The sequence below is a fragment of the Bombina bombina genome, chromosome 6 (assembly GCF_027579735.1).
Source record: "Bombina bombina isolate aBomBom1 chromosome 6, aBomBom1.pri, whole genome shotgun sequence".
Lineage (NCBI taxonomy): Eukaryota > Metazoa > Chordata > Amphibia > Anura > Bombinatoridae > Bombina > Bombina bombina.
The window spans coordinates 458,600,011-458,620,969 of NC_069504.1; positions in this window are offsets into that span (position 1 = coordinate 458,600,011).

The window sequence follows — 20,959 nt, forward strand, 5'->3', positions numbered from 1 at the left end:
TCTCATAGGCTAAGCGGATTAAGCTTCTTAGTCAAAAAGAAAAAGAGGTTGCCGAAGCCTTTTGACCTCTCCTCTGTCCAGAGTAGACAATAAACAAAGCAGATGTTTGACGAAAATCTTTAGTAGCTTGTAAGTAAAACTTTAAAGCACGGACCACGTCCAGATTGTGTAACACAAGGATGGAACAACAATCTCTTGATTGATATTCTTGTTAGATACCTTAGGTAAGAACCCAGGTTTGGTACGCAGGACTACCTTATCCGTATGAAAAATCAGATAAGGAGAATCACATTGTAAGGCAGATAGCTCAGAGACTCTACGAGCCGAGGAAATAGCTACCAAAAAAAGAACTTTCCAAGATAAAAGCTTGATATCTATGGAATGAAGAGGTTCAAACGGAACTCCTTGAAGAACCTTAAGAACCAAGTTTAAGCTCCATGGTGGAGCAACAGATTTAAACACAGGCTTGATTCTAACTAAAGCCTGACAAAATGCCTGAACGTCTGGAACATCTGCCAGACGCTTAACTAGCTGACAATCCTTTTTCCAAACCTTCTTGGAGAAAAGATAATATCCTAGCAATCCTGACCTTACTCCATGAGTAACCCTTGGATTCACACCAATAAAGATATCTACGCCATACCTTATGGTAAATTTTCCTGGTGACAGGCTTTCGTGCCTGTCTTAAGGTATCAATAACTGACTCGGAGAAGCCACGCTTTGATAAAATCCAGGCAGTCAGCCTCAGAGAAATTAGATTTGGATGGTTGAAAGGACCCTGAAGTAGAAGGTCCTGTTTCAGAGGCAGAGACCATGGTGGAAAGGATGACATGTCCACTAGATCTGCATACCAGGTCCTGCGTGGCCACGCAGGTGCTATCATAATCACCAATGCTCTCTCCTGCTTGATCTTGGCAATCAGTCGAGGGAGCTGAGGAAACGGTGAAAACACATAAGCCAGGTTGAAAGACCAGGGCGCTGCTAGAGCATCTATCAGTGTCGCCTTGGGATCCCTGGACCTGGATCCGTAACATGGAAGCTTGGCGTTCTGGCGAGACGCCATGAGATCCAGTTCTGGTTTGCCCCAACGATGAATCAGTTGTGCAAATACCTCCGGATGGAGTTCCCACTCTCCCGGATGAAAAGTCTGACGACTTAGAAAATCCTCCTCCCAGTGCTCTAGACCTGGGATATGGATAGCTGATAGGTGGCAAGAGTGAATCTCTGCCCAGAGAATTATTTTTGAAACTTCTAACATCTCTAGGGAACTTCTCATTCCCCCTTGATGGTTGATGTAAGCTACAGTCGTGATGTTGTCCGACTGAAATCTGATGTACCTCAGAGTTGCTAACTGAGGCCAAGCCTGAAGAGCCTTGAATATCGCTCTTAGTTCCAGAATATTTAATGGAAGGAGAGACTCCTCCTGAGTCCACGATCCCTGAGCCTTCAGGGAGTTCCAGACTGCACCCCAACCTAGAAGGCTGGCATCTGTCGTAACAATTGTCCAATCTGGCCTGCGAAAGGTCATACCTTTGGACAGATGGACCCGAGATAGCCACCAGAGAAGAGAATCCCTGGTCTCTTGGTCCAGATTCAGTTGAGGGGGACAAATCTGTGTAATCCCCGTTCCACTGACTGAGCATGCATAGTTGCAGCGGTCTGAGATGTAAGCGTGCAAACGGCACTATGTCCATTGCCGCTACCATTAAGCCGATTACTTCCATACACTGAACCACCGAAGGGCGCGGAATGGAATGAAGAACCCGGCAGGAATTTAGAAGCTTTGATAACCTGGACTCCGTCAGGTGAATTTTCATTTCTACAGAATCTATCAGAGACCCTAGAAAGGAAACTCTTGTGAGTGGGGATAGAGAACTCTTTTCCTCGTTCACTTTCCACCAATGCGACCACAGAAATGCCAGTACTACGTCCGTATGAGACTTGGCAATTTGGAAGTTTGACGCCTGTATAAGGATGTCATCTAAATAAGGGGCTACTGCTATGCCCCGCGGCCTTAGGACCGCCATAAGCGACCCTAGAACCTTTGTAAAGATTATTGGGGCTGTAGCTAATCCCAAGGGAAGAGCTACAACTGGTAATGCCTGTCTTGAAAGGCAAACCTGAGAAACCGATGATGATCTTTGTGTATCGGAATGTGAAGATAAGCATCCTTTAGATCCACTGTAGTCATATATTGACCCTCCTGGATCAGTGGTAGGATGGTACGAATAGTTTCCATCTTGAACGACGGAACTTTGAGGAATTTGTTTAAGATCTTTAGATCCAAAATTGGTCTGAAGGTTCCCTCTTTTTTGGGAACCACAAACAGATTTGAGTAAAAACCCTGTCCCTGTTCCTCCTTTGGAACTGGATGGATCACTCCCATAACTAGGAGGTCTTGTACACAGTGTAAGAATGCCTCTCTCTTTATCTGGTGTGCAGATAATTGTGAAAGGTGAAATTTCCCTTTTGGGGGGAAAGCTTTGAAGTCCAGAAGATATCCCTGGAATATAATTTCCAACGCCCAGGGATCCTGAACATCTCTTGCCCACGCCTGGGCAAAGAGTGAAAGTCTGCCCCCTACTAGATCCGTTCCCGGATAGGGGGCCGTTCCTTCATGCTGTCTTAGAGGCAGCAGCAGGCTTTTTTACCTGCTTACCTTTTTTTCCAGGTCAGGTTTGGTCTCCAGACCGTCTTGGATTGAGCAAAAGTTCCCTCTTATTTATTATTAGAGGAAGTTGATGCCGCACCTGCCTTGAAGTTTTGAAAGGCACAAAAATTTGACTGTTTGGCCCTAGATTTGGACCTGTCCTGAGGAAGGGCATGACCTTTTCCTCCAGTGATATCAGCAAAAATCTCCTTCAACCAGGCCCGAATAGGGTCTGCCCCTTGAAGGGAATGTTAAGTAGCTTAGATTTTGAAGTCACGTCAGCTGACCATGATCTCAGCCATAGCGCTCTGCGCGCCTGTATAGCAAAACCAGAATTCTTAGCCGTTAGTTTAGTCAAATGAACAATGGCATCAGAATAAAAGAATTGGCTAGCTTAAGTGCTCTAAGTTTGCCAAGTATGTCATCCAATGGAGTCGCTACCTGTAAAGCCTCTTCCAGAGACTCAAACCAGTACGCTGCAGCAGCAGTAACAGGGGCAATGCATGCAAGGGGCTGTAGGATAAAACCTTGTTGAATAAATATTTTCTTAAGGTAACCTCTAATTTTTTATTCATTGGATCTAAAAAAAAAAGCACAACTGTCCTCGAAAGGGATAGTAGTACGCTTTACTAGAGTAGAAACTGCTCCCTCCACCTTAGGGACTGTCTGCCATAAGTCCCGTGTGGTGGCGTCTATTGGAAACATTTTTCTAAAAATAGGAGGGGAAGAGAACGGCACACCTGGTCTATCCCATTCCTTATTAATAATTTCTGTAAACCTTTTAGGTATTTGGAAAAACATCAGTACACACCGGCACTGCAAAGTATTTATCCAGTCTACACAATTTCTCTGGCACTGCAATGGTATCACAGTCATTCAGAGCAGCTAAAACCTCCCTAAGCAACACGCAGAGGTGTTCAAGCTTCAATTTAAATGTAGAAATGTTAGAATCAGGTATCTTTCCTGAGTCATTAACATCACCCACTGACTAAAGCTCTCTTTCCTCAGCTTCTGCATATTGTGAGGCAGTATCAGACATGGTTCTTAAAGCGTCAGTATGCTCTGCATTTTGTCTCACCCCAGAGCTATCTCGCTTACCTCTAAGTTCAGGTAGTCTGACTAATACCGCTGACAGTGTATTATCCATGACTGCCGCCATGTCTTGTAAAGTAAACGCTTTGGGCGCCCTAGATGTACTTGGCGCCATTTGAGCGTGAGTCCCTTAAGCAGGAGTCAAAGGGTCTGACACGTGGGGAAAGTTAGTCGGCATAACTTCCCCCTCGTCAGATTCCTCTGGTGATAAATTTTTTAAAGACAGAAAATGATCTTTATTGCATAAAATTAAATCAGTACATTTGGTACACATTCTAAGAGGGGGTTCCACCATGGCTTTTAAACATAATAAACAAGGAGTTTCTTCTATGTCAGACATGTTTATACAGAATAGCAATGAGACTAGCAAGCTTGGAAAACACTTTAAATCAAGTTAACAAGCAAATATAAAAAACGGTACTGTGCCTTTAAGAGAAACAAATTTTGTCAGAATTTGAAAAACAGTGAAAAAATGCAGTAAATCAAACAAAATTTTTACAGTGTGTATAATAGGCTAACAGAGCATTGCACCCACTTGCAAATGGATGATTAACCCCTTAGTTCAAAAAACGGATCAAAAAAACGAAATAGACGTTTTTAACAGTCACAACCAACTGCCACAGCAAGCTGTGGCCCTACCTTCCCCAATAAACGACTTTGGAAAGCCTTTGGGCCCTTTAGAGATGTCCTATAGCATTCAGAGGGCCTTTGAGGGAAGCTGGATGTCACAGTTTGTAATTTTAACTGCACCAACTGTAACTACAACAGTGGAAATTGTTTCTAGTCAAAATTTAAGCCAGCCATGTGGAAAAAACTAGGCCCCAATAAAGTTTTATCACCAAAGCATATATAAAAACGATTAAACATGCCAGCAAACGTTTTATATTGCAATATCATAAGGTTATTACCCCTGGGAGTAAGCATGATACCAGTCATTATTAAATCACTGTATTCAGGCTTAACTTACATTAATCAGGTATCAGCAGCATTTTCTAGTGTTTTCCATCTCTAGAAAAAATTATAACTGCACATACCTGATAGCAGAATAAACTGCACGCCATTCTCTCACTGAAGTTACCTCATCTGTGTAATCCCCTCAGACATATGTGAGAACAGCAATCGATCTTAGTTACAACCTGCTAAGATCATAGAAACCTCAGGCAGATTCTTCTTCTATTTACTGCCTGAGATAAAATAGCACAACTCCGGTACTATTTAAAAATAACAAACTTTTGATTGAAGAAAATAAACTAGCTATATTTAACCACTCTCTCCTACAACGTCCTTGCTTGTTGAGAGTTGCAAGAGAATGACTGGGTATGACAGTTAGGGGAGGAGCTATATTACAGCTCTGCTGTGGGTGTCCTCTTGCAACTTCCTGTTGGGAATGAGAATATCCCACAAGTAATGGATGATCCGTGGACTGGATACACCTTACAAGAGAAATGAGGTATAGCAGGGTTACAAACAATGTGCTAAACCGTATTGGTCAAATTGGTCTGCATGGCTGTCATCCCAGAAGGAAGCCTCTTCTAAAGATGATGCACAAGAAAGCCCGCAAACAATTTGCTGAAGACAAGCAGACTAAGGACATGGATTACTGGAACCATGCCCTGTGGTTTGATGAGACCAAGATAAACTTATTTGCTTTAGATGGTGTCAAGTGTGTGTGGTGGCAACCAGGTGAGGAGTACAAAGACAAGTGTGTCTTGCCTACAGTCAAGCTGGTGGTGGGAGTGTCATGTTCTGGGCCTGCATGAGTGCTGTTGGCACTGGGGAGCTACAGTTCATTAAGGAAACCATGAATGCCAACATGTACTGGGACATACTAAAGCAGAGCATGATCCCCTCCCTTCAAAGACTGGGCTGCAGGGCAGTATACCAACATGATAATGACCCCAAACACACCTCCAAGACGACCACTGCCTTTCTAAAGAAGCTGAGGGTAAAGGTGATGGACTGGCCAAACATGTCTCCAGACCTAAACCCTATTGAGCATCTTCAAACGGAAGATGGGGAGTGAAAAGTCTGTAACATCCACCAGCTCCGTGATGTTGTCATGGAGGAGTGGTAAAGGACTCCAGTGGCAACTTGTGAAGCTCTGGTGAACTCCATGCCCAAGAGTGTTAAAGCAGTGCTGGAAAATAATGGTGGCCACACAAAAACAAAATTTATGCTTACCTGATAAATTCCTTTCTCCTGTAGTGTGGTCAGTCCACGGGTCATCATTACTTCTGGGATATTAACTCCTCCCCAACAGGAAGTGCAAGAGGATTCACCCAGCAGAGCTGCTATATAGCTCCTCCCCTCTACGTCACCTCCAGTCATTCGACCAAGGACCAACGAGAAAGGAGAAGCCAAAGGGTGTAGTGGTGACTGGAGTATAATTCAAAAATTTTTTTTACCTGCCATAAAAAACAGGGCGGGCCGTGGACTCACCACACTACAGGAGAAAGGAATTTATCAGGTAAGCATAAATTTTGTTTTCTCCTGTTAAGTGTGGTCAGTCCACGGGTCATCATTACTTCTGGGATACCAATACCAAAGCTAAAGTACACAGATGACGGGAGGGACAGGCAGGCTCTTTATACGGAAGGAACCACTGCCTGAAGAACCTTTCTCCCAAAAACAGCCTCCGAAGAAGCAAAAGTGTCAAATTTGTAAAATTTGGAAAAAGTATGAAGAGAAGACCAAGTTGCAGCCTTGCAAATCTGTTCAACAGAAGCCTCATTCTTAAAGGCCCAAGTGGAAGCCACAGCTCTAGTAGAATGTGCTGTAATTCTTTCAGGAGGCTGCTGTCCAGCAGTCTCATAGGCTAACCGAATTATGCTACGAAGCCAAAAAGAGAGAGAGGTAGCCGAAGCTTTTTGACCTCTCCTCTGACCAGAATAAACGACAGACAGGGAAGACGTTTGTCGAAAATCCTTAGTTGCCTGTAGATAAAATTTCAGGGCACGGACTACATCTAGATTGTGTAGCAGACGTTCCTTCTTCGAAGAAGGATTAGGACACAAAGATGGAACCACAATCTCTTGATTGATATTCCTGTTAGTGACCACCTTAGGTAGGAACCCAGGTTTAGTACGCAGAACTACCTTGTCTGAATGAAAAATCAGATAAGGAGAATCACAATGTAAGGCGGATAACTCAGAGACTCTTCGAGCCGAGGAAATCGCCATTAAAAATAGAACTTTCCAAGATAACAGCTTGATATCAATGGAATGAAGGGGTTCAAACGGAACACCCTGTAAAACATTAAGAACTAAGTTCAAACTCCATGGTGGAGCAACAGTTTTAAACACAGGCTTGATCCTAGCTAAAGCCTGACAAAAAGCTTGAACGTCCGGAACTTCTGACAGACGTTTGTGTAAAAGAATGGACAGAGATGAAATCTGTCCCTTTAAGGAACTAGCGGATAAACCCTTTTCTAAACCTTCTTGTAGAAAAGACAATATCCTCGGAATCCTAACCTTACTCCATGAGTAACTCTTGGATTCGCACCAATATAAGTATTTGCGCCATATCTTATGATAAATCTTTCTGGTAACAGGCTTCCTAGCCTGTATTAAGGTATCAATAACTGACTCAGAAAAACCACGTTTTGATAAAATCAAGCGTTCAATTTCCAAGCAGTCAGCTTCAGAGAAATTAGATTTTGATGTTTGAAGGGACCCTGGATCAGAAGGTCCTGTTTCAGAGGTAGAGACCAAGGTGGACAGGATGACATGTCCACTAGATCTGCATACCAAGTCCTGCGTGGCCATGCAGGCGCTATTAGAATCACTGATGCTCTCTCCTGTTTGATTCTGGCAATCAATCGAGGAAGCATCGGGAAGGGTGGAAACACATAAGCCATCCCGAAGGTCCAAGGTGCTGTCAAAGCATCTATCAGAACCGCTCCCGGATCCCTGGATCTGGACCCGTAACGAGGAAGCTTGGCATTCTGTCGAGACGCCATGAGATCTATCTCTGGTTTGCCACAACGTCGAAGTATTTGGGCAAAGACCTCCGGATGAAGTTCCCACTCCCCCGGATGAAAAGTCTGACGACTTAAGAAATCCGCCTCCCAGTTCTCCACTCCCGGGATGTGGATTGCTGACAGGTGGCAAGAGTGAGACTCTGCCCAGCGAATTATCTTTGATACTTCCATCATTGCTAGGGAGCTTCTTGTCCCTCCCTGATGGTTGATGTAAGCTACAGTCGTGATGTTGTCCGACTGAAACCTGATGAACCCCCGAGTTGTTAACTGGGGCCAAGCCAGAAGGGCATTGAGAACTGCTCTCAATTCCAGAATGTTTATTGGTAGGAGACTCTCCTCCTGATTCCATAGTCCCTGAGCCTTCAGAGAATTCCAGACAGCGCCCCAACCTAGTAGGCTGGCGTCTGTTGTTACAATTGTCCAGTCCGGCCTGCTGAATGGCATCCCCCTGGACAGATGTGGCCGAGAAAGCCACCATAGAAGAGAATTTCTGGTCTCTTGATCCAGATTCAGAGTAGGGGACAAGTCTGAGTAATCCCCATTCCACTGACTTAGCATGCACAATTGCAGCGGTCTGAGATGTAGGCGTGCAAAGGGTACTATGTCCATTGCCGCTACCATTAAGCCGATCACCTCCATGCATTGAGCTACTGACGGGTGTTGAATGGAATGAAGGACACGGCATGCATTTTGAAGCTTTGTTAACCTGTCTTCTGTCAGGTAAATCTTCATTTCTACAGAATCTATCAGAGTCCCCAAGAAGGGAACTCTTGTGAGTGGAAAGAGAGAACTCTTCTTTTCGTTCACCTTCCATCCATGCGACCTTAGAAATGCCAGTACTAACTCTGTATGAGACTTGGCAGTTTGAAAGCTTGAAGCTTGTATCAGAATGTCGTCTAGGTACGGAGCTACCGAAATTCCTCGCGGTCTTAGTACCGCCAGAAGAGCACCCAGAACCTTTGTGAAGATTCTTGGAGCCGTAGCCAATCCGAATGGAAGAGCTACAAACTGGTAATGCCTGTCTAGAAAGGCAAATCTTAGATACCGGTAATGATCTTTGTGAATCGGTATGTGAAGGTAAGCATCCTTTAAATCCACTGTGGTCATGTACTGACCCTTTTGGATCATGGGTAAAATTGTCCGAATAGTTTCCATTTTGAACGATGGAACTCTTAGGAATTTGTTTAGGATCTTTAAATCCAAGATTGGCCTGAAAGTTCCCTCTTTTTTGGGAACCACAAACAGATTTGAGTAAAACCCTTGTCCTTGTTCCGACCGCGGAACCGGATGGATCACTCCCATTAATAAAAGATCTTGTACGCAGCGTAGAAACGCCTCTTTCTTTATTTGGTTTGTTGACAACCTTGACAGATGAAATCTCCCTCTTGGGGGAGAGGATTTGTAGTCCAGAAGGTATCCCTGAGATATGATCTCTAACGCCCAGGGATCCTGGACATCTCTTGCCCAAGTCTGGGCGAACAGAGAAAGTCTGCCCCCCACTAGATCCGTTCCCGGATCGGGGGCCCTCGATTCATGCTGTCTTAGGGGCAGCAGCAGGTTTCCTGGCCTGCTTGCCCTTGTTCCAGGACTGGTTAGGTCTCCAGCCTTGTCTGTAGCGAGCAACAGCGCCTTCCTGTTTTGGTGCAGAGGAAGTTGATGCTGCTCCTGCTTTGAAATTACGAAAGGAACGAAAATTAGACTGTCTAGCCTTAGGTTTGGCTCTGTCTTGAGGCAGGGCATGGCCTTTACCCCCTGTAATGTCAGCGATAATTTCTTTCAACCCGGGCCCGAATAAGGTCTGCCCTTTGAAAGGAATATTAAGCAATTTAGATTTAGAAGTAACATCAGCTGACCAGGATTTTAGCCACAGTGCTCTGCGCGCCTGAATGGCGAATCCGGAATTCTTAGCCGTAAGTTTAGTTAAATGTACTACGGCATCCGAAATAAATGAGTTAGCTAACTTAAGGGCTTTAAGCTTGTGTGTAATCTCATCTAATGGAGCTGATTCAAGTGTCTCTTCCAGAGACTCAAACCAAAATGCTGCTGCAGCCGTGACAGGCGCAATGCATGCAAGAGGTTGCAATATAAAACCTTGTTGAACAAACATTTTCTTAAGGTAACCCTCTAACTTTTTATCCATTGGATCTGAAAAGGCACAGCTATCCTCCACCGGGATAGTGGTACGCTTAGCTAAAGTAGAAACTGCTCCCTCCACCTTAGGGACCGTTTGCCATAAGTCCCGTGTGGTGGCGTCTATTGGAAACATCTTTCTAAATATTGGAGGGGGTGAGAACGGCACACCGGGTCTATCCCACTCCTTAGTAACAATTTCAGTAAGTCTCTTAGGTATAGGAAAAACGTCAGTACTCGACGGTACCGCAAAATATTTATCCAACCTACACAATTTCTCTGGTATTGCAACTGTGTTACAATCATTCAGAGCCGCTAACACCTCCCCTAGTAATACACGGAGGTTTTCCAGCTTAAATTTAAAATTTGAAATATCTGAATCCAGTCTGTTTGGATCAGAACCGTCACCCGCAGAATGAAGCTCTCCGTCCTCATGTTCTGCAAATTGTGACGCAGTATCTGACATGGCCCTAATATTATCAGCGCACTCTGTTCTCACCCCAGAGTGATCACGCTTACCTCTTATTTCTGGTAATTTAGCCAAAACTTCAGTCATAACAGTAGCCATATCCTGTAATGTGATTTGTAATGGCCGCCCAGATGTACTCGGCGCTACAATATCACGCACCTCCCGAGCGGGAGATGCAGGTACTGACACGTGAGGCGAGTTAGTCGGCATAACTCTCCCCTCGTTGTTTGGTGAAATATGTTCAATTTGTACAGATTGACTTTTATTTAAAGTAGCATCAATGCAGTTAGTACATAAATTTCTATTGGGCTTAGCACATATAGCACAGATATCTTCCTCTGAATCAGACATGTTTAACACACTAGCAAATAAACTAGCAACTTGGAAATACTTTTCAAGTAATTTACTATAATATGCAAAACGTACTGTGCCTATAAGAAGCACAGAAAAAGTTATGACAGTTGAAAATTGATAAACTGAAAAGTTATAGCATCAAATCTTTGTAAAAAACACACTTTTAGCAAAGGAGTGCTCCCATTAGCAAAGGATAATTAACCCTGATAGCAGAAAAAAAATACAGAAATAAACGTTTTTTATCACAGTCAACTACAATCTCACAGCTCTGCTGTGAGTGATTACCTCCCTCAAAACAAGTTTTGAAGACCTCTGAGTTCTGTAGAGATGAACCGGATCATGCAGGGAAGACAATAAACTTCTGACTGAATTTTTTGATGCGTAGCAAAAGCGCCAAAAAAGGCCCCTCCCCCTCATACACAACAGTGAGAGAGATCAGTAAACTGTCATAAATTAAATAAAAACGACTGCCAAGTGGAAAAAATAGTGCCCAAACATTTTTTCACCCAGTACCTCAGAAAATTAAACGATTTTACATGCCAGCAAAAAACGTTTAACATTAAATAAATTAAGTGTTATTAAAAAGCCTGTTGCTAGTCCCTGCAAATTAGGCTAAAGTCTTATGCATACAGTATAATTCCAGTGAAGTGCCATTCCCCAGAATACTGAAGTGTAAAATATACATACATGACAGCCTGATACCAGTTGCTGCTACTGCATTTAAGGCTGAGTTTACATTATATCGGTATGGCAGAATTTTCTCATCAATTCCATTGTCAGAAAATAATAAGCTGCTACATACCTCTTGCAGATTAATCTGCCCGCTGTCCCCTGATCTGAAGTTTACCTCTCCTCAGATGGCCGAGAAACAGCAATATGATCTTAACTACTCCGGCTAAAATCATAGAAAAAACTCAGGTAGATTCTTCTTCAAATTCTACCAGAGAAGGAATAACACACTCCGGTGCTATTATAAAATAACAAACTTTTGATTGAAGGTATAAAACTAAGTATAATCACCACAGTCCTCTCACACATCCTATCTATTCGTTGGGTGCAAGAGAATGACTGGGGGTGACGTAGAGGGGAGGAGCTATATAGCAGCTCTGCTGGGTGAATCCTCTTGCACTTCCTGTTGGGGAGGAGTTAATATCCCAGAAGTAATGATGACCCGTGGACTGACCACACTTAACAGGAGAAATATTGACACTCTGGGCCCAATTGTGACATTTTCACTTAGGGGTGTACTCACTTTTGTTGCCAACGGTTTAGACATTAATGGCTGTGTGTTGAGTTATTTTGAGGGGACAGCAAATTTACAGTTATATAGGCTGTACTCTCACTACTTTACATTGTAGCAAAGTGTCATTTCTTTAGTGTTGTCACATGAAAGGATATTATAAAATATTTTTAAAAATGTGAGGGGTGTACTCACTTTTGTGAGATACTGTATATATACAGTATGTATATATATATATATATATATATATATATATATATATATATATATTTATTATATGTGTGAGTGTGTGTTTATGTATGTGTAAATATGTATGTATGTATGAGTGTGTGTGGGTGTGTGTTTATGTAAGTGTGTATATGTGTGTATGATTGTGTGTGTGTAAATATGCATGTGTATGTATGTATGAGTGTGTGTATCTGTATGTATGAGTGTGTGTGTGTGTAAATATGCATGTGTTTGTCTGTGTATGTATGTATGTATGAGTGTGTGTATCTGTGAATGAAAGGGTGTATGTATGTATGCACCTGCACACCAGTCTGTAGCTTGTAACTCTGCCAGAATTTTGTTATTTAACAAATGGCCATAGGTCGTTTAATTTTAGGTCTTCCGCAGGTATTATATCTGATATGTACTGAGATACATAATAGAGTGTTAGATCCAGCACACACTGTCTAAAAGATGCACGCCACTGGAGGGTCACTGCAAAGACCCCAAACTTAGTACATATACGTGAAATGAGTCCAGAGAGGCAGCATCAATAATCCAAAGCTTTTATTCAAGCAAAAATATCAATAGACATGGCAGCAACGTTTCAGGAGCAATTCCCTTAATCATGCCATACAAAAAAAGGACAACACTCCTTTATATACCCTATCACCACTAGAGGGCCACAGTGAGTTAAACAATACAGTAACCCATAAATTGAATTACTAAAATGTAATTAACCCTTTATAGTATACATAGGTTATGTAAAAAAATGAATACATATCTACTCTGACATGAAATGGTAGCAAGCTTTAACATCATTATACGAAATTCATCATTAAAGGGCCATAATACCCAAATGTTGAAACACTGTGATGCAGTATAGCTGTAAAAAGCTGACTAGAAAATATCACCTGAACATCTCTATGTAAAAAAGAAAGATATTTTACCTCAAAAGTTTCTCAGTAGCCACATCCCATTGTAAAGGACTTCTAAGCAACAAATCAGTATGTCTGTCCCGGGACAGCGGAAGGAGCGAGCTTTCGTGCACAATCATCTTATTTCCCTATTCAGTGTAAGGAAGTTTACAATGAAATCTCATGAGAGTTAAGTGAAATCTCATGAGATCACAGTAAAGTGTTCATGACTGTTGATGCTGATTGGCTGCTGTTCATTTCTTCATTTTTTACCTGCAGCTGGGCTGCAGCTGAGTATAACTTTTTACACAGAACTTACTCTGCTGAGCTGAGGAAATTGTGAGGAAAAATATCTTCCTTTTTTACATAGAGATGCTCAGGAGATATTTTTCTGTCAGCTTTTTACAGTTATGCTGCATCAGTTTCAAGTGATTTAGCATATGAGTATTATGTCCCTTTAATTTTCATCTGAAATAATAAAGTTTTGCAATTTTATTATAAATACACTGACGGATCCCAAACCTTATTCAGCCCCATGAGCTCTAAAGTATTTAATTCAGAGATCCAAAAACATTCACGTTGTTTTAAGAACATTTCTCTTTCTCCACCTCTACGTGGTCTATGAACAACGTAATTGACTTATACTATGTGATGCTGATAAAAAGTGATTAGATAATGGTGCTTTTTTTTGTCACCTGTTCTAATGTTGCTTTTATGCTCAACTTTCCTATCACGGATACAACGCGTCATCTCGCCAACATAGGCCCGCCCACATGGGCAATTAATCATGTATATAACATACAAAGTATGACATGTGTAGTATCCCTTGAAAGGATATTTTTTACCTGTAAGAGGATGGGAAAAATGGGAAAAATTAGATCCTTTAGTCATATTCCCACAACATGAGCAACCCAAGCAGTGGAAACATCCTTAAATGGAAGAAGTTATATACCCCTGACCTGATTTCTTTAGAGAGCCTACGTTAGCTTTGACTAATTTATCTCTAATCTATCTATCTATTGGGTACTTGTAAAGCACAAACAAATCACCCATGAGGGTCTCAAGGCACTAAGGGAAGCCGATAAGTGGCGGGGGGGGCTAAGCGAAAACGTTCAGTCGAAGAACCAGGTCTTGAGGTCCTTCCTGAACTTTGTAAGGGCGGTGGGTTGTTTGAGGTGTAGCGGGAGGGTGTTCCATGTTATTGCTGCCATATGGAAGAAGGATCTGCCACCAGCTGTGGTTTTCCAGATGCAGGGGATGACTGCGAGGGCTTGGTCGGTTGATCAAAGTTGTCTGGAGCGGGTGTGGAAATTGACGCGGTGGTTGATGTATTCGGGACTGATGTTGTGAAGGGCCTTGAAGGCGTGGGTTAGGAACTTGAAGGTGATTCTCTTGTTAATGAGGAGCCAGTGCAGGTTCCTTAGGTGTTCAATGATGTGGCATTGGCGAGGGATGTCGTTGATGAGTCTGGCCGAGGCGTTCTGGATGCGCTGGAGTCGCTTTTGGAGTAGAGTGCGCTGCCGTAGTCCAGTCTATTGTTGACGAGGGTGTGGGTGACAGCTTTTCTGGTTTCGGTAGGGATCCACTTGAAGAACTTTCGCAGCAGGTGGAGTATGTGGAAGCAAGTCAAGGAGACGGCGTTGATTTGACAGTCCATGGAGAGTGATGAGTCAAGGATGATGCCTAGATTTCGTGCATGGTGTGTTGGGGTTGGAGGGTGTCCGAGGGCTGTGGGCCACTAGGATTCATCCCATGTGGATTTAGTGGTTCCGAGGAGGAGGATTTTGGTCATGTCTGTGTTGAGTTTGAGACGGTTGTCACTCATCCAGGCAGCAATTGCTGTCAGTCCTTTGTGGCCATTTTTCTTGGCAGTGATGGAGTCTCGGGTGAATGATATGATTAACTGGGTGTCATCGGCGTAGGAGACGATGTTGAGGTTGTGTCGTCGGACGATGGTGACGAGAGGGGCCATGTAGATGTTGAAGAGGATGGGGCTGAGTGAAGAGCCTTGGGGTACATCTCAGCAGACTGCTTTGGTTTGGAGGAGAAGGGTCGGTTGTCTGACTTTCTTGGTTCTGCCGGTGAGGAAGGAGCTGATCCATTCCAGGGCATTGTTGCGGATGCCGGCGTCGTGTAGGCGGGTGAGAAGGGTGCTGTGAGCTACAGTGTCAAATGCAGCTGAGAGGTCTAGGAGGATGAGGGTGGCAGTCTCTCCTTGGTCGAGCAGGGCACGGATGTCGTCAGTGGCGGCAAGGAGGGCAGTCTCAGTGCTGTGGTTGATGGTGCAGCTGAGTTTTTGGGTGAAGGTAATGCCCACTTTGTTGAATATGTGATGCAGGCATGGGTCTGAGAGTGCTCCAGAGTGGATTGATTTAATGATTCTGAGGGTGTCCTCCGTGGTGAGGGGGCTCCAGGTCATCCAAGGGGGGTGGGGGTGATGTGTTTGGGTGAGGTATTGGTGGGGTAGGTGCGTCGGAAGGTGAGTTCTGGGGCACAAAGCTGTTGATGTTGGTGATCTTGTGGTGGAAGTACGTAACGAGGTTGTCGCAGAGGTCCTGGGAGGGATGCCGTTAGTGTCGCTGTTGGGTTTGGAGAATTACTTGATAACGGTGAACAGCTCTTTGCTGTTGTGGGCGTTGGCATGGATTCTGTCTAGGATGGCTGTTTTCTTGGTGGTTTTGATGAGGTGGTGATGGCTTCTTTATAGGCCATTTTGTCCTAGGGGGTTTTGCTGGATCTCCATGTTCTCTCCAATCGTCTGCAGTGGCGTTTGGAGTCCTGGAGGGTGGGGGTGAACCAGCTGGCCTTGTTGATGGGCTGGCGGCTGGTTTCTTGAGGGGGGCGAGGGTGTTGGTGCATTCTGTGATCCAGTGGTGTAGGTGGCAGGCGGAGGAGTTGGAGTCAGTGGAGGCCGCTGGGGGGGACTTGATCAGGGTGGAGTACAGTTGGTCTTGGGTGATGTTGTTCTAGTTTCTGCTGGGCAGGTGGTGATGCCGGAGGTGAGTGGTGGGTTTGGTGAAGGAGAAATGTATACAGTGGTGGTCGGTCCAGTGGTGTTCGGTTATGGGAGAGCGTTTTATAGAAAGGGCTTATCCCCCTGATTTAATTAATATGGAAACAGTTAAGGTATTGCCAGTTCCCAGAGAAACCCTCTTAAAAAGTATGACTGTAAAGAGTAATGCTAGGAAAGAATCAAATAAGTGCTTGACGTTTGTATCAGAATATAACTCTAATTAAGTTTTTAAAGTGATTAGGAAGCATTGGAACCTATTAGCACTATGTAACCCCAATATAGTGGAATTTAAATCTCACCCTATGTCTGCATTTAAATTATGTGTAAATATTAGAGATAAATTAGTCAAAGCTGACGTAGGCTCTCTAAAGAAATCAGGTCAGGGGTATATATAACTTCTTCCAATAAAGGATGTTTCCCCTGCTTGGGTTGCTCATGTTGTGGGGATATGACTTGATATCCTATCAAGGGATACTACTCGTATGTTATATACATGATTAAATGCCCATGTGGGCGGGCCTATGTTGGCGAGACGACACGTTGTATCCATGATAGAATAGTTGAGCATAAAAGCAACATTAGAACAGGTAACAAAAAAAGCATCATTATCTAATCACTGTTCATAGACCACGTAGAGGTGGAGATAGAGAAATGTTCTTAAAACAACGTGAATGTTTTTGGATCTACAAATTAAATACTTTAGAGTCCATGGGGCTGAATAAGGATTGGGATCTGTCAGTGTATTTATAATAAAATTGCAAAACTTGATTATTTCAGATGAAAATTAATAATGAATTCATATAAGGATGTTAAAACCTGCTACTATTTAATGTCAGAGTAAATATGTATTACATTATTCTGAGTAAACATTGTTTTAATATTTACAAAAACCTATATATACTATAAAGGGTTAATTAAATTTAGTAATTCACTTCAAGGGTTAATGTATTGTTTGACTCACTGTGGCTCTCTAGTGGGCATAGGGTATATAAAGGAGTGTTAAGTCATTTGTTTGTATGGCATGATTAAGGGAATTACTCTCGAAACATCGCTGCTATGTCTATTGACATTTTTGCTTGAATAAAAGCTTTGGATTATTGATGCTGCCTGTCTGGACTCTTTTCACGTATGTACTGAGATAGTCACATACAATTAGATATTAAACATTCAAACTAGTTCTCTGTAGGAGACTTTAGAGGTCTAAAATATAATGTGAGTGGAGCACGTTCCACAGCTATATGTTTTGGAGGATTTTTTTCAGTCTAAGGCAAATCCGGGATATCTCACAGTTAGGCATAAAGACTTATTTGTTGCATGTGATATCTATGGGTTTTAGGGACTGTAAAAATCATCTATGCTGAGAAAACTGCAAACAATCAGTTCTTTAACTGTTAACAATTATCTTACTCAACAAAGATTCAGAGTGTTATGGTGAGGCCAGGCAATTTCTAGGTTGTGGTATATGATTTTGAATTATTAATGTCCCCTCTTATTCCTTTACCAGTTTTACCATAAACAAAGTGACAAGCAAACTGGAGATGTTCTGATAAGTACATAATTACTGGCTGTGTACATTCTATGTATGTGTGTGTGTGTGTTAAAGGGACATGAAACCCTAAAACTATTCTTTTCAAAATTTAGATTGAGTATACAATTTTAAACAACTTTTTAATTTAATTTTATAATCAAATTTGCTTCATTCTCTTGGTATATTTTGTTAAAGAAGCATCAATTCATTACTGGGATCTAGCTAAACACATTCACATTCAGTAGGCCAATGATAAGAGACAAATATGGGCAGCCGCCTATCAGCTGTTAGCTCCCAGTAGTGCAGTGCTGCCCCTGTGCCTACATAGGTATGCTTTTCAACAAAGGGAACAAAGCAAATTAGATAATAGAAGTAAATTGAAAAGTTATTTAAAATTTCTATCTGAATCATGAAAGATAAAAGAGTGAATGGGTGTGTGTGCGTGTGTGTGTGTGTGTCTATCTGTGGGTGAGTATCTGTGTGTGAGAGTGTACAGTATGTGTGTGAGTATCTGCATTAGTGTATTTGTATGTGTCTGTGTGTGTGTTGAGTGTCTGTGTGTGTGAGAGTGTATGGGTGCATGTGTGTCTATGTGTGTGAAAGTGTGTGTGTGTGTGTCTATGTGTGTGTGAGTGTCTTTGTGTCTATGTGTGTGAGTGTCTGTGTGTCTATGTGTGTAAGAGTGTATGGGTGTGTGTCTATCTGCGTGTGAGTGTTTGCGTATGTGTGTGAGAGTGTATGGGTGGGTGGGTGTTTATCTCTGTGTGTGTGAGTATCTGCGTGTCTATGTGTGTATGGGTGTGTGTGTGTCTATCTGTGTGTCTATGAGTGTGAGAGTGTATGGGTGTGTATCTGTATGTCTATGTATGTGTGTGTTTGTATCTGTGTGTCTATTTGTGTGAGTGTATGGGTGTGTGTCTATGTGTGTGAGAGTGTATGGGTGTGTGTCTATGTGTGTGAGAGTGTATGGGTGTGTGTCTATGTGTGTGAGAGTGTATGGGTGTGTCTATGTGTGTGAGAGTGTATGGGTGTGTGTCTATGTGTGTGAGAGTGTATGGGTGTGTCTATGTGTGTGAGAGTGTATGGGTGTGTGTGTGTCTATCTGTGTGTCTATTAGTGTATCTGTATGTCTATGTATGTGTGTGTATGTGTGTGTGTGTTTGTATCTGTGTGTCTATGTGTGTGAGAGTGTATGGGTGTGTGTCTATGTGTGTGAGAGTGTATGGGTGTGTGTCTATGTGTGTGAGAGTGTATCGGTGTGTGTCTATGTGTGTGAGAGTGTATGTGTGTGTGTCTATGTGTGTGAGAGTGTATGGGTGTGTGTCTATGTGTGTGAGAGTGTATGGGTGTGTGTCTATGTGTGTGAGAGTGTATAGGTGTGTGTCTATGTGTGTGAGTGTATGGGTGTGTGTGTGTGTGTCTATCTGTGTGTCTATGAGTGTGAGAGTGTATGGGTGTATGGGTGTTTATCTGTGTGTTTATCTGTGTGTTTGTGAGTATCTCTGTGTCTGTGTGTGTGTGTGTGTATGGGTGTGTGTGAGTATCTGTGTGTGAGAGTGTACGATTACGGCCAGCGAGCCAAAAACGCGTCAGTGGGTCACTGGGAATATCCCAAACTTTCCACCCTGAGCTGAATTTTTGAATATTTTGTCTGCTGTTCAAGAAATAAACACAAGACTTTTTTAATCGCATAGCTGTGAAGGTGCCTTTTTTTCGCTATTCGTGTATGGGCGTGTGAGTGTATGGGTGTGTGTGTGTCTATCTGCATGTGAGTATCTGTTTGTGTATGTGTGTGATAGTGTATGGGTGTGTGTGTGTCTCTGTGTGCGTGAGTGTATGTGTGAGTATCTGTGTGTCTATGTGTGAGAGAGTGTATAGGTGTGTGTGTCTGTATTAGTGTCTTTATATATGTCTGTGTGACTGGGTATGTAGGGACACTAAAGTAAAAATTATTAATACAACAAAAGAAAAGGGGGCGCCCTTGAGAGTATCTATAAATGGTAATATGTAGTATATGAGGTAGCTTATATGTTACCAATAGAAATGCACTTTTCAGTATAAATGATGATACACTGATTCAGTAGTAACTAGTATATATGTTGTGGACAGAGTAAATAGATGTTAACCTATACAATTTGATAATCACAATGTTAATAGGACAGTTGTATCTCACTCAAAACTAGTATATACGTTGTGAACAGAGTAAATAGATGTTAGCCTAAACAATTTGATAATCACAATGTTAATAGGATAGTTATATCTCACTCAAAGATAGTGGTTAATGGGTGACAATGATCACTATATTGTCCTTTATAAAGGTCTTGATAGTAGAATACCAAGGCAGCAATCTGTAGTGGTCCAGACCAGGATCCAATTAAGCAATCTAGCTATTGGGCCATGTGGCGCATCTGTCTCTGTTTGATAAAGTAAAAATTATACTTTCATGGTTCAGAAAAAGCAAGCCGTTTATAAAGACTTTCCAATTTACTGCCAAAATCAATTTTTGCACACCCCTACTGAGCATGTGCTCAAGTTCAGTGTATACTAGTCTGCAATTAGCCGATGGCTGTCACACGATACAGGGGTAGGCAAATGGATAATTTTTTTTGTCATAAATAAAACTACTACATATTTCAGATTCAGAGTAAGTGTTATTGCATGGTCTTTTTATTATGTACGTACTGATTATGCAATTTTGCTGTATTTAATGGTCATTTAATGTGTCCCTGTGAGTTCCCGAGAAAATTATCCCACCAATCTTCAGCTCCAGGCCATAATCTGGCACTGTTCTATAACTGCTGCTGTGTACAGGCCCCAACACAAGAATCATAATAAATCACTGCAGCATTTCACTAACCTCTTATTTACTCTTTATTTGTAGGCAAAGTTTCATGTATTATTGCCATTACAAACTTTCAAAATGTCTGCACCTTTGATGGTTTGTAATGCGGTTTTATTTGTAAACTAATCTTTACGTAGGAGATAGCGGACATGGGTGGGGGTGGGGGGGGGCAAGAGCGGGTGGGACCACTGCACTACAGAAAAAAAAATGTTGAGGGAGGGAAAGGGGATCCAAGTGGATGGGGATTTGGGGATTTGGGGATTTTGGCCCGTGTACACGGGCTTTAGGACTAGTATATATATTATATATATATATATATATATATATATATATATATATATATATATATATATATATATATATATATATATATATATATATATATATATATATATATATATATATATGCTGTAGTGCAGCCAGAAAGGCCAGTCAAATACTTGGTTGCATTGGAAGAGGTATTAGTAGCAGAAATACCAAGGTTCTTATGCCACTTTACAGATCATTAGTTAGACCAAATATGGAATACTGTGTACAG